This window comes from Canis lupus, chromosome 2 (genome assembly GCF_011100685.1).
Source record: "Canis lupus familiaris isolate Mischka breed German Shepherd chromosome 2, alternate assembly UU_Cfam_GSD_1.0, whole genome shotgun sequence".
NCBI classification, from domain to species: Eukaryota; Metazoa; Chordata; class Mammalia; order Carnivora; family Canidae; genus Canis; species Canis lupus.
The window spans coordinates 79,917,112-79,930,250 of NC_049223.1; the positions used below are offsets into that span (position 1 = coordinate 79,917,112).

A 13,139-nucleotide genomic window follows, 5' to 3' on the forward strand; every position below is an offset into this window, starting at 1 on the left:
GGGCTCGCTGTCCCGCCCCAGGGCTCCTTAGGAGGGAGTGAGCCGGTGACTTTGCTGGCAGAGAACCTGAGTCCTCATCTCAAACTGGGCTGTCCCTTTGCGCCCTGAGCCCTGTGACTCACCTGGGCATGGAGCTCTGGTTTACGAATCAAAGGCCACGGTCCTCCGGGTGCCGGCGAGGGGCTGGCTGGGCTCTGGGGAAAATCACATTTGGGTTTTGACCTGCGCTCACCTGTTTGCAGCCTGCAGTGTAAGAGAAGCTTGAGTAGAGAATTGATATGACCAGAGGGTGACATTCTCTTCCTCTCTCTGCCCCACTGAGGTTTCTTGTCCAGGGGGGACAAGGCGAAACAGGCCTGGACCAGCTGGGAGGCCAGCCTTTTACGTCTCACTTTCTCTTGCCACTTCCAGGAAGCCTTTCCTGAGAACTGCATGCAGAGCATGAATAGCCTAGAGAAGGCATTTATATGATCCTTCAGGCCCTACAGGGCAGTGTAATGTAGTGACCGGGGACAGAGACTTCAGAGCTGGGTTCAAATCCCAGTTCCTTCCCTTACTAGCTTATGTAACCTCCTCTGGGTCCATTTCCTCCTCTGTAAACTGGGAACCAAAGAGTATCAACCTCACAGGGCTGTGGTGAGGATTAAGTCAGTTAAAACACGTAACATGCTTAGAACATGTTGGGTATGCGCTAAGTGCCATGTCCACGTTAGCCAATATTGTTACTACAATCAATACTGGGCTGGCCCGGAGACAAAGGTCCTTTGCAAACAGCCACGGGCCTCTCTGACGAAATGTGACAGGGGGAGGGTGTCAGGCGCTGCATCGGGTTCATGAACTCACACAGCTATCCGAACGAGCACGTCTGACCTCACTTCCATTCACATAAATATGAGCTCACGTTTTCTTGCATGAACAAAATAGGAGAGCATTGCCTGAAAAGCTATGAAGGTCTTGGGCTGTGTTAATAAAAGCCAAACGTTGAGACCGAGCTCTGAGTTTTTTCCTCTTCTGCACTCTCATCAGATCGTACCTTGGGTATTTTTCAAATTCCGATATACGTTTTAGGGTAGAGTGAGAACAAAGGGAAAGCGGGTCTGTAAAGGGTTGTGGTCACATGCAGGGAATTGGAAATACTTCCCCAGGCCAAGAGGGGACGTGGCCATCACGCTCACGATGTATCTGAAGGACTCCAGTTTTTCTAGAAGGTGTGATGTCTGGTCTCTGAGTCCTCAGCAGGCACAACTTAACCAAAGGAATAATGCTGAGTTGACAGTGGGCTTATTTGTCACATGCAGGAGAGTTTCAGACATTGCAGCTGGGTGATAATGGGACGGGCTACCTTTGGAGGTGGTGGAGGCTTGGTCAAATGAGGTGTGCATGCAAAGCTGGAGGGCCACAAGATCGGAGCGCTCGGGAGCTGGGGTGTAAATGGGCTTCATTTCGTGTGCCAATCCGGTCAACTGGTGGTGAGCACCCTGCACACTAGATTCAAAGATTGGACTTGGAGGTAAAGTCTAACTCAGCAGGAAAGAGTCCCCTTATTGATTGGTGATGTCCACAATGGACACAGGAAGGGTAAGTGGTGCCCTGGGCTTTTTAGATTTCTGATCCTGAAGTTGGAGTAGCATTGGGCGGGAGGTTGGGCTCTATAACCTACGTGGTCATGGAAAGCCTATGGTTCTGTGATTGCATCTTACTGCACCTTACAGAGCAAGTCAAGTTAGAACGAACAGTTCTGGTAGATGAGATGGATGAAGGTCAGAGAGGTTACTTTTGCTCTAAAGTCACGGTGCCCAAATAAATAAATAAATAAATAAATAAATAAATAAATAAATAAATAAAGTCAGGGTGCCAAGCCAGCCACACCAACGGAGAGTCTCCTGCCTGGCCAACCCCACACCCTAGATGCATTCTCGAGCCTGGAATTTCCAGCAGCAAGTGGAACTTGAACCAACCCTGGAAGTCTGAGCACCAGGTCTGTAGGCTGGGGCTTTGGAGTCAAGCAACCCTGGGCTTCTATCCTGGCACTGCCACGTATGTGCTGGAGGGCCCTGGGTAAGTCACTGTGCCTCTCGAGCCAAGAAATGGGTGACGGCGCAAGCAAAATCATGCCTGCCTTCAAAGTTTATCAGGATTTCAGGTCAAGATGGGATGGCAGCGATCGGGTTTACCTGCCTGCACAAAACCACAGCATAAACCAGGCCAAATATACTAAACAATGGTTTTTAAGACATGGGCTGCCAGCCAGTGAAAGAGTTTGATCCCCGAGAAACAAGAGGCACACATGGCAGGCCCTGTAACTGCCGTCGAAGATTTTCCAGACTCCAGGTCCGGTAAAGATTTCCTAACAACATCAATAACGTAGTCTGTTAAAGAACAAATTGAAAAATTGGGACTTCATCAGAATGGCAGACTCATGTTCTTTGAGAGGTACCATTACGGGGATGAAAAGGCAAGACAAAGGCTGAGAAAAAAATATCCACAGATCGTACATCTGCTAAAAAGACGTATCTGGAATATATGAAGAATTCTCAAAACGCGGCGGGAAGAAAATAAACAACCCAATTAAAAAGGGGCAAAGGATTTGAGCAGACATTTCACCGAAGAAGATGTAGGGATGGCAAATGAGCACACAGGAAGACGCTCAACATTATTAGACACAGGGCGTGCCAATTAGGGCCGCAGAGAGGCCAACGGACTTGTTAGCACGGCGGAGAACGAGGCGGGCCATACTGGGCACTGCGAAGATGTGGGGCGATGGGAAATCACGCACACAGCCGGTGGGAACGTGAATCGGTGCACACGCGGCAGACGGGGTTGGCGGTTTCTTAAATTAAACATGCACCCACCACATGATCCAGCCACTCCAAGAGCAAAGAAAGCAAGCATCCGTACTCGGGCGTTTTACACACGTGTGCACGGCAGCTCGGCTCGCCAACTGTCAAAAACCAGAAAAGATCCAAGGTCCATCAACAGGTGAATGGGTAAACGTCCTGCACAACAGCCACAAGACGGACCAGGAGCCGTCCGCGCAAAGCAGGGAGTGCTGATACGCGACACAAGGTGGTCCATTTGTGAAACGATCACGCTGAGGGAGAGAAGCCACACGAGACGTAGCGCATACCGGACGGCTCCGTTTGTCTAATATATATGCTAGAAAATGCAAACTAATCCATGGTGGCAGAAAAGCAGATCAGTGATTGCCTGGAAATGGCAGGGAGAGCGAGGAGGGGGAAATTAATTATGAAGGGGCGCAAGGAAACTTCTGGAGAGTGATGTATATATTCATTATGTTGATTGTGGCGGCGGCTTTACAGATGCATCCACACATCAAAATACATCCAGTGGATCACTTTAAAGATGTGCAGCTTCTTGCGTGTAAATTATGATTCAATAAAACAATTACAAAAGGAGGGGAAACGAATTTTATTCAGATTATTAAATGATGTAATACCCAGTGGCTCCCATTCATCTCTGTGGTGTTTGGTGGGACTTTTACTACAAAGGGTGGAGGGCGGGGCTCACACCTGTGCCCCGAACTGGCGCCATCCACCCCCTCAAACACTGACCAGGGCCAGACAAGCCCCTTCCCGTCATCCTTCTGCTCCCACCCCGCAGCATGCTGGCACATAGTTCCCCACCTGAGCGCTGGTGGGGGGGAGGGGGAGCAGGTGGTTGGGGGAGGGGAAGAGGGGCTCACCTGCATCACGGTGATTGAAAGGCCGCCCTCAGCCTGTGCCTGACTCTCATGGCAAAGTCCCCCGGGACGAGGTGGCCTGCTCTCCCCACCCCCTCCCCCAGGCAGCTGCTGATCTTGAGGCTTGCTCTGCCCAGCATCCCCAGTTATTCCCCTGAAAAGCCTGCTGATGACTCATGTCACCCAGATAGGATGCCCGCTGGCCACCAACTGCTCCTCAGAGTATGGGCATCTCTGAGCCCAGATGGGTGGGTGGGTGGGGTTCATGGAGCAAGTTTAAGTGTGAGAGCAAGAGCTTTAAAGCCAGAGACCAAATCTGGACCCTGGTGGTGCTGACTCTTCCCAGAGAGTTACACAACCTGACCCTCAGTGCCCCAGGGGGTAAAATGTACTCCTTGGAGGGTCACCGTGAAGATGAAATATTAATAATAGCTGTGGAAGGACAGGATGGGTCCATGTTCAAGGACAGATAATAGACTGAAAGTCATCCACATCAAATCCCCAAAACCTGTGATATAACCTTACTTGGAAAAAGGGTCTTGCAGACCAGATTATCTTAAAGGGTCTGAAGATGAGGAGATAATCTGGAGGGCCCAGGTGGGCCCTAAATCCAGTGACAGGTGTCCTTCAGAAAAAAGCTGAGGGAGATTGAGACCAAGACAAGTTGCCGTGAGGCCGGGAGCAGAGGCTGGAGCGCTGGCTGCACCGGAGCTGGAGGAGGCAAGGATCGGATCTCCCCCGGAGCTTCTGGAAGGAGCGTGCTCTCGCCCACGTCTTGATTTTGGACTTCTGGCTTCCAGAACTAGGAGGAAATGAACGTCTGTGGTTTTCAGCCACCCAGGTTGCGGTAACTGGGCTACAGAAGCCACAGGAAAGTAACACAGGTGCTTTGGGACAAAACAAATCCGAGCTTCATTCAGTGCCAGGCCATCAGAGCCGGGCTCCCCAGGGGCCCCTCACTCAGCACGACGGACGTGTCAGGCCAGGTCATTCTCTGTTGCTGTACTGAGGGTAAGTCGAACCGGCACATTTAACTAACCTGATGGAAGGGCGCCTGGGTGGCTCAGTCGGTTAGGAGTCTGCCTTCTGCTCAGGTCATGATCCCAGGGTCCTGGGATCAGCCGGGTGTCGGGTTCCCTGCTCTCTGTGGAGTCTGCTTCTCTCTCTCTCTCTCTCTCTCTCCCTCTCATCAAAAATAAAATCTTAAAAAAAATATAAATAACCTGACGTAAGCTTGTCACATGTTATGCATTCAACAAATGGCTGGGGTTTTTTAAGTTATTAATCATTTATGCATTGGTACTATTTTTAGCACAATCTTAATTAGCAATGATAAACACTTAACACAATGCCTGGCACAGATTAGGGCCAAAATAAGATAGAAATGGTGGTGATAAAATAGAGTGACATATGGAAAGTTCTTAGCATGGGGCCTGGCCCACAGAAGATGATCAAACAAACAAACAAAAAAGATGATCAAACAGTATTTGCTTCAGTCCTTCTTCTCCAAAGCCACAGAGGGAGTTAGAAACTTTTGGATGAGAGCCCAGGTCTCCTGTCTCATAGTCTAGAATAATCTGTTTTGCTGTGTCATTCACTGAGCCCCCACCCACCCTCTGTACTAGACAGGCTCTGACAGGGATCATGTTGCATAACAAACAGCACAGGCTCTCGCTGACTTACAATCGTAGTCATTTATTCTCATGCTCCTGGGGGCTGGCTGAGCTGTGGCTTGGCTGGTCTAGGCTGGACCCGGCAGGGCTACTGCATTCTGGCTACATGATGGGCTCAGATCTGTCTCCTGGGTGGTCATTCTGGAGCCTACCCTGATTGGGCAATGGCCACCCTGAGCATCTCTTGCTCGTGTCAGGTCAGAGGAACACAAGAAATCCAGCCACTAATGCGTGCATATTTAGGGCCTCTGCTCAGGTCACACCTGCCAACTTTGCCTCAGTCAAAGCAAGTCGCATGGTCAAAGCAAGCCACATGGTCAAGCTCCACATGGGTAGATGGGACGCTCTAGGACAGTGGGAAGAAAGAAGGGGAGAGAATGTCTGCTGAACAGTACTCCAAAGTCTCCCACCCTCTTCCAGGAAGGACCTGCATTAAAACACCAGGGACTTGAAGAAAGGAAGCAACGTGGCTGGAGAGAGGAACCAGCCAGTGCAGGCATGGACTGGGCTACGGCTCCTGCAAAGAGCAGAGAGGAGGGGGGAGGGGGCCGAGAGCAGAGAGCGACGGGTGGCGGGGGCGGGGGGGGTAGTGGATGAAAGTCCGAGCTTTGGAAATAGCCCCGGGGACGCCAGCAACTTGGGTCCGGACACACTGGCTGTCCCCTTCCTCTGGTCTCTTTTCTGCAGCCTCCCCTGCCATCTTCCAGTCCGGGACCACAGATGCTCACTCCACCTGCAACTCCTATCAATATCTAATTAAGTCTAATTGGGCAACAGGAAAGGACAGAGGCAGAAAATGCGGCCAAAATAATAAATAGGGTCTAGCTGCGATTGATCAACCCCTGACCACAGGCCGGGCAGGGCTCCTGAGCCAGGAGCTAAATTCCCCGGGAAATTATTCCTTTGCTGGAATTAACCCATGTGGGTCTCAGGAATCTTGAGGGAGGCTCTATGACATCACCATGTGGTGTGATGCAAGGGCCAGAGACCCGTTTGTCCCCAAACACCACCACATCTCCACCCCACCTTAGTCTGAACTGCCCCGGCCCCTAGGGCATCCCTCGGGCTCAGTCTCACCCTCTGTAGGTGGGCTGTGGGACTGCAACGCCTCATCTCGCCTCCACCCCATTGGAGTAAAAAGAGCCCTTTATAGTTTGCAGTTTTCCCCTATCTACAGTCTCAGATTCCTCAGTAAAATCTACCAGATGTACGTCACATTCATACTATGCATCAGATGCCTTGAGGGGCACTGAGGTGCCACCGTGAACAAGAAAGACACAAACCTCGTCTACGCACTCAGATCTGACGGTTTAGTGCACAGACGTTAAAACGGGCAACACGTTCTGTGGCCACCGCTAGGCTGGGATGCACAGGCGGCCCTGGGAACACAAAGATGGGCCACTGGTCATCAGAGCGAGCTTCCTGGAGGAGGTGACATCTAGTGGAGACCGTGGTCTGGACTGGGTGTTGGCCGGATGAAGGGATTAGGGCAGGGGCAAGGACAGCGGGGTCAGGAGCTAGTCCAGGGAGAAGAGGTGGTTGTGCTTGCAGTCCCTGGGGCCCCGTAGGCCAAGTGCCCGGCCCAGGGCCTGGTGCGCACGGTGGGAACTCAGGAGGCGTCAGCTCTCTGTAGCTTTACGTCTATACCTATTATCCGGATTCCCAACTGCTCTGAGTCATTCGGGACAGGAACTCGTGAGGAAACCAGAGCTCAGAGCAAGTGGAAGCTGCCTATGGTCAGGGGGTGGGCTAGTGGGGGGTCTGGCCTCCCCCAGGGAGGCCACGTCAAGGGGAGCCCAGGGATTGATCGCAGGGGTCAGGGGATTCTGGGCAACAGCCTTGGCTCTGCTAGGAAACCACCCCCTCTCCTGGCAGGCTGCTTCCCGTCCCCGGCCTTGGTGTTCCCAACTGGAACAGGGTCCCTTCGAGGCCCTGGGATCACCAGGAGCCACTGCAAATGAGGACGATTTTCAGGCTGCTGTGAAGAAGCGAGCTCGATCCTTGTTCCCTCCCAGCCACGTAGCTGCGTGATGGACATTTCCTCCGCTCCCCCCACCCCGCGTCCCCCTGATCCAGAGGAGAGGGGCAGGGCGAGGGCTCTGGAAGGCAGAGCTGTGCCATCATGCACAGGACCCTCCAAAAGCCATGTGGCCCATCCCAGCATAGTCCAATGTTACTGGGTGGCTTCACAGACTCCCTCAACCTTCTCAAGCCTCAGTTTCCCCATCTGTATTATGAAGAAAGTCATTGCTACTTCTCTTCCTCCCAAGATTCCTTGGAGGATTGGCACGGGAATGAGAGGGCCCGGTGGCCAGCCCCTCCCTAACCAACCCGGGGACCATCCGGCAAGGTCTTCCCCTAGCCTTCTGCCACCGCGGGCCTGGGTTCTGTCCCCTTGGGACTCCTCAGGGAGACACCCTACCTGTGGCTTCATGGACAGAAAATCCCTGGCCAGAGGCTGCCTTTCAAGGGCGGTGAGTCTCCCTCGAGATCTCAGCTGAGAGGTGGAGACAAGAGCCACCTGTGGTTCGCAGAGACCCTGGGGGATGGCGCTGGCCGTCTCCCTGCTGCTCCCCATGACCAAAGGCCTCACGTGTCCCCAAGTCACCACTGTGCTTGACACATCTGACCCACCTTCCAGGTGTGCTGTCCACCGGCCACCGCCATCTCACCCTTGCGCACTCCTGGCAGCACGGAGGGCTCAAACAGTTCGTTCTCCCCAGCACTTCTCCATCCAGGGCACAGCAACGTGGACGGAGCAGGCCTCTGGAGGACCGGGATCGCCTCCTGCCGAAGTCATAGTAGAAACACGCAAGGCCAAGGCAGGGAGGCAGCTGGGCGCCGCTTTCCCGTCTGCCCCCCCTGCAATCTCCGCTCGCCCCGGCACCTGCCAGCTCGCATGGTCAGGGGATGTCAATGGGGAAACAGGAAAAGGAAAAACAAAAGCTGATGGCTTTTTGATGCCTGCTGACACAGATTCACATGTTACACTTACTTTTCCGTTTCCTGCGTGGAGGAATCGGTTGGATCATTTTCACCAGAGCCTGCCCTTTGTTGTTAGCTAAGGGTCAGTGGCTGTGCTGAGCTCTTCACACGCTTTATCTCATTTAATTTTCGGGGCTGCACTACAAAGTTGGTACCATTAGACACACCATGTACGGGGGAGGAAATTGAGGCACAGAAAGGTTAAGCGATTTGCCCGAGGTCACACAGCTACAGAGGCCCGGAAATAGGCTGCCAAGCCAAGACTGACTTCAGGGTCCTTGCTCCACTGCCTCACAGCACGTGGTTCCCGCCACCCGGTTCACAGCAGAGGGGAATGACTACTCATTAGAACAAACGGGGTCAGTGATTTCCCCAAAACACGCCCGGCCACAGTTCCATCTTAACTGGGCACCCCAGGCAGTTAGAAAGGGATCGGGATTAAGGTAAGCAAGTGAGGCAGGATCCTGCAGGATTAGATCTTATCTTTATTTAAAATTTTGATATTTTGCTCATCATAGGTTTTTTTTTTTTTGCATTAAATTTGGTATCTTAAAAGATTGCATTAAAATAGAATTTCCCTTACACTGACATTTTTTTTTTTCCCTTACATTGAGATTTTTGATACCCCCTGCAATTTTGCCCTGGAGGGGACCGCCCCTTACTCAGGCCCTGGCGCTGAGTTACAAAGCCCCACCTTGGCATCCATGCTGGGTCAGGGGCAGGTAATATGAGCATGAATACCCAGCCCCCACCTTGAGCCCAAAGCCTGGTGGTGGGGGTGGGGGGTAAATAAGTAGATTTGTAGGGAGCAGCACCTAGTAGCTTTAAGGACACGTGTCATCAGTGCTGGGCCAGAGTCCTGCCCCTTTACCCTACTAGCTGAGGGAGCTCAGGCAAGTCACTGAACTTGCCCGGGCCTCAGCTTCCTCAGCTTTAGAATGAGATAAATGGCAGTACGTAGCTCACGTGGGGGCGGGGGGGGGGGGGCGGGGGCTTTGTCCGCACAAAGCAGTTAGAGAACACTGAACCAAAGGACACTCTCACTGTGGGGTGGCTGGCGTTGTCATAAAGATCCTGTGAATAGTGAGTGTGAGCACCTGGCGAATCCGGAGGCGGGAGAGCTGGAGAAGGCTGGAGTCACCTGCTGGTGAGGTTGGGGGGAGGCAGGACTCCAGGTAGAGCTCCACCAAGACTTTGGTTTGGAGCAGGTGGGGAGGGCGTGGTGTACTGCAGAAAGGATATGACGACAGCCTCTTCAGATAGTTTTCTAAGTTAATTAACTTATTTTTAATTGTGGCAAAATATACATGACATGAAATGTGTCACTGTAACCATTTTTATGAGTAGTTTGGTGGCATGAAATACAGTCACACTGTTGTGCTACCATCATTGCTGTCCGTCTCCAGAGCTCTTTTCACCTTGCAAAACTGAAAGTGTGCACCCATTAAATACTAAAAGATGGAAAGAGAAACCTAAGGTTGGAGGATGGCCGGATGGGTGGATGGACAACGGGTGGATGGATGGATGGGTGGACAAACGGATGGCTGAGCACAGTTGGGTGGATAGAAGGATGAAGGTCAGTGCCAGCATGCAGGTGCATGGATTGAGAGATGGTCAGATGGGATATGGTCCAATCCTAGAGTAGCTCACAGCCTCCTAAGGAGAGAGACAAGTCCTCCCTAGAAAGAGGGTCCACACTGGACAAATGCCACCAGGAGGGCATGATGATGCCAGCTGAAGACAGGCAGACACCACCAGCCTTCCCAGCAGCCCTGTAACCAGGTGGTGAGTGCTGATGAGTGTCTCCTTCTCAGGTGGAGGTAAGAGGAGCTGGGCCCTCGAGACCGAGGCCATAGCCTATGCAGAGGCCAGAGACAGGAAAGCAAAGGACAGACAGGCCATTCTCATTTGAAAAGTAAAGCACTGCCAGTTATTAATCAGGTGACACCAGGTTGCCTCACCTCCCCTGAGCCTCAGTTTTCAGAACTGTGAGGGTTATGATGGCATCAGTCTCTGAGCCTGGTTGTGAGAATCGAGTAAGAACACAAAGCACGAAGCTCAAAGTTCTCAGAAAGTACCATCTCTTCTGAACTGCCCGCCCACCCTCGGGTCCCCTCCTCCTGGGGTGTGCAGGCTGCCTGCGGCCAGTCTGGGAGGGGCCCCCTGGCACCACACAGGACCGAACCCCAGGGCAGCCAGGCCAGTGACTTCCTCCTGGGACCCCCCCCACCCCCAGTGCTGATTGGCTGAGGTTCCCCCCTCGAGCCCCTTCATTATTCTCCAACATGCACCTGCCTTCACTTTATTCATGAAGATTTGCATCGATTTTGCCATAAACCGTTATGAATTCAGCTTGTGGAAAAAATAACATTGATCCTCTGCCTCGTAATTTGTCTCTGGGCTGCAGGGCCTGCTAATGGCTTTCCCAGAGATTTATGTGGGGGGGGGGGGGGTCAGGGGACATGGCTCCAGTCACCCACTCCACACCGCCACCTTTGCTCTTAGGGCTTTCTTTGGGGACCTGGTCCCTTTGGTGGAAAATGGTCCGGTTTAGTGATGCTGGACCAGAGGCCCTGCCGGCTGTCACCTGCTCACTGCAGGGGAAGGGAGGAGAGATGGAGGTGGGGGAAGGAGGAAGCCCGGAGAGCCAAGCAAGGCAGGGAAGTAACGTTCCCCGAGCGGCCTCCACACACCCTAGTGCTCCGAACTTCTCCTACCTTCTGTGAACTTTGTAAGGACAGAACCGGTGTCCTTAGCTCCATGTGTAACGAAAAACTGAGCTTGGAGAGGCTGAAGCCATGGTGAGAGCCACACATATGCAGGGGCTCCGGCCAGTGCTGCAGCCCAGATGGGGCCGAGACGCGGCTTCCTTCCTGCCCGGGCGCCTGGAGAGTCACACTGCCCCGCATCGCCTGGCACGCGGCTGCGCCCTCGCCGACAGCCTGGGCAGAGCGGGTGTCTGTCGCTTGCAGGAGCCTCCTCCACCGCTCTCTTCCCCTCCTTGGAGACCTTGGGCAGGGCAGCCGGGAGTCGGGGAAAGGCTCCGTACCCACCGCCGCGACCTCGGCCGTTGGCCTTCATCACCCCGTCGTCGCCGTGACTGCCACTGACCGAGCTCTTGCTGTGCGCCGGGCGCCACTGTCACACTCGGTTCGACTCGCTCGCCTACACCTTAAAACAGCTCCGTGGGGCAGGCAGGACCGTTACAGATGCGGAGACGGGGCCCCAGAGGCCAGTTACCTGCTCGGGGTCCCCACAGGTCGTAAGCGGCAGGATCCGGACTCAAGCTCAGGCGGGTGATGCTTCCCTCTGGGTTCTCGGTCCCGGCTCGCAGGTGCCTCTGCCTCCCGTTGCCTGGAAGGACGCAGAGGTCGTGGGAGTTGCGCGTCGGGGCAGGTGCCGCCGACTCCACCCGTGCCCCTTCACCTCCGTGCACTGTTTTCACAGACCCCCAGGTCTTTCCCTTGCACTTGGGCCCGGGGACGATGCACGACGGTGGCCGCGGCGGGTCCCGCGGGGAGAGCAATTGCCCCCGGCTCATGGGGGCGCGGCGCGGGGCTGGCGGCCTTCGTCTGGGCGCTGCCCCGCCCGCCCCCTCGTGCTCCGCTTCCCCGCGTGCGCACGAAGAGCCAGGAGCGGCCAGGCTTGGCGGGAGGTGCCGGCCCGGGAAGCCCTGCGCCGCCAGCGGCTCTTGCCCAGGCCACGACCCGCCCGAGGAAGGGGCGCTGCGGCCCACGACCCGCGCCCTCCTTCCGTTTGCTTCGCACCGTCCGCCCACAGGTAACCGCACCCCCGGATCCCGTGCAGGTGCGCTGTCGCGGTGCAAACCCCCGCCTTGGACCTCCTAGGATCTCCCAGCCCTCGGGAGGGGCGGACAGGAGGCTTGGACTCGGCTGCCATGGTCCATCCTGGAGGATGTGAGCGGCTCGGGGGTCGCGGGGGTGGGGGTGGGGGAGGGGGAGGCAGTGGGGGAGGGAAGCGAGGCGGTGGGGGAGGTAGGGGGAGAGGAGGGGAGGGACGAGGGGGGAGGAGGGGCAGTGGGGAAGAGGGGGAGGGGGAGGCGGGGTGGGGAGGCGGGCGCGGTGGGGGAGGGGAGGCGGGAGCCAGGGTGGGGGAGGGGGAGGGAGGGCCGGGGTGGAGGTGGGGGAGGGGAGGGAGGCAGTGGGGGAAGGGAGGCGAGGTGGTGGGGAGGTGGGTGGCGGGGTGAGGGAGGGGAGGCGGGGAAGGGGAGGCAGGGGCGAGGGTGGGGGAGGGGGGAGGGGCGGTGGAGGAGGGGAGGGATGTCAGGGGGGTGAGGGTGGGGGAGGAGGGGCGGTGGGGAAGAGGGGGAGGCGGGCGCGGTTGGGGAGGGGTAGGAAGGGGCGGTGGGGGAGGAGAGGCGATGGGGGAGGAGTGGGGGAGGCAGGGGCGAGGGTGGAGGTGGGGGAGGGGGAAGGGAGGGCGGGAGGGGAGTGGGTGGGGGAGGGTCGGCGGCTTGAAGCAACCCACTTTGGAGGGATGGCTGGCAACGGGCCGCGTGGTGACCAGGTCCCCCCTCCCCTTTCCCCCTCCCCCCTTCCCGCCCCTCCCCCCAGCTCCCTTGTCTTCACGCCCCGCCCCCCCCCCCCCACCCCCCACCCCGACCACAGGCCGAGCTCGCAGCACACCCCGCTCCGGGGCCAGAGTGCGCTGCGGTCGAGACGCAGCCTGGGCTGCTGCGCCAACAGGAGCTGACGGCGTCGCGGTCCCGCGTGACGGTGGGTCCCGGCCGATAAGGAAGCATCACGCCGCCGTCCGCACGT

The 13,139-nt window shown here is 55.7% G+C and overlaps 1 long non-coding RNA gene across 3 annotated transcripts; it reads right to left on the reverse strand.

Moving 5' to 3' along the window:
* Positions 1 to 8,853: 8,853 nt before the first annotated feature.
* On the reverse strand, positions 8,854 to 13,137 carry LOC102156247. 3 transcript variants are annotated; one of them, XR_005356121.1, is made up of 2 exons: positions 13,005 to 13,137; positions 8,854 to 11,712 (listed from the first exon to the last, which is right to left on the reverse strand). It is a non-coding gene; the product is annotated as an uncharacterized LOC102156247 (long non-coding RNA). The 3 variants fall into 3 exon arrangements; XR_005356123.1 differs by lacking the exon at positions 13,005 to 13,137 and adding an exon at positions 12,149 to 12,241; XR_005356122.1 differs by lacking the exon at positions 13,005 to 13,137 and adding an exon at positions 12,126 to 12,210.
* Positions 13,138 to 13,139: the final 2 nt, after the last annotated feature.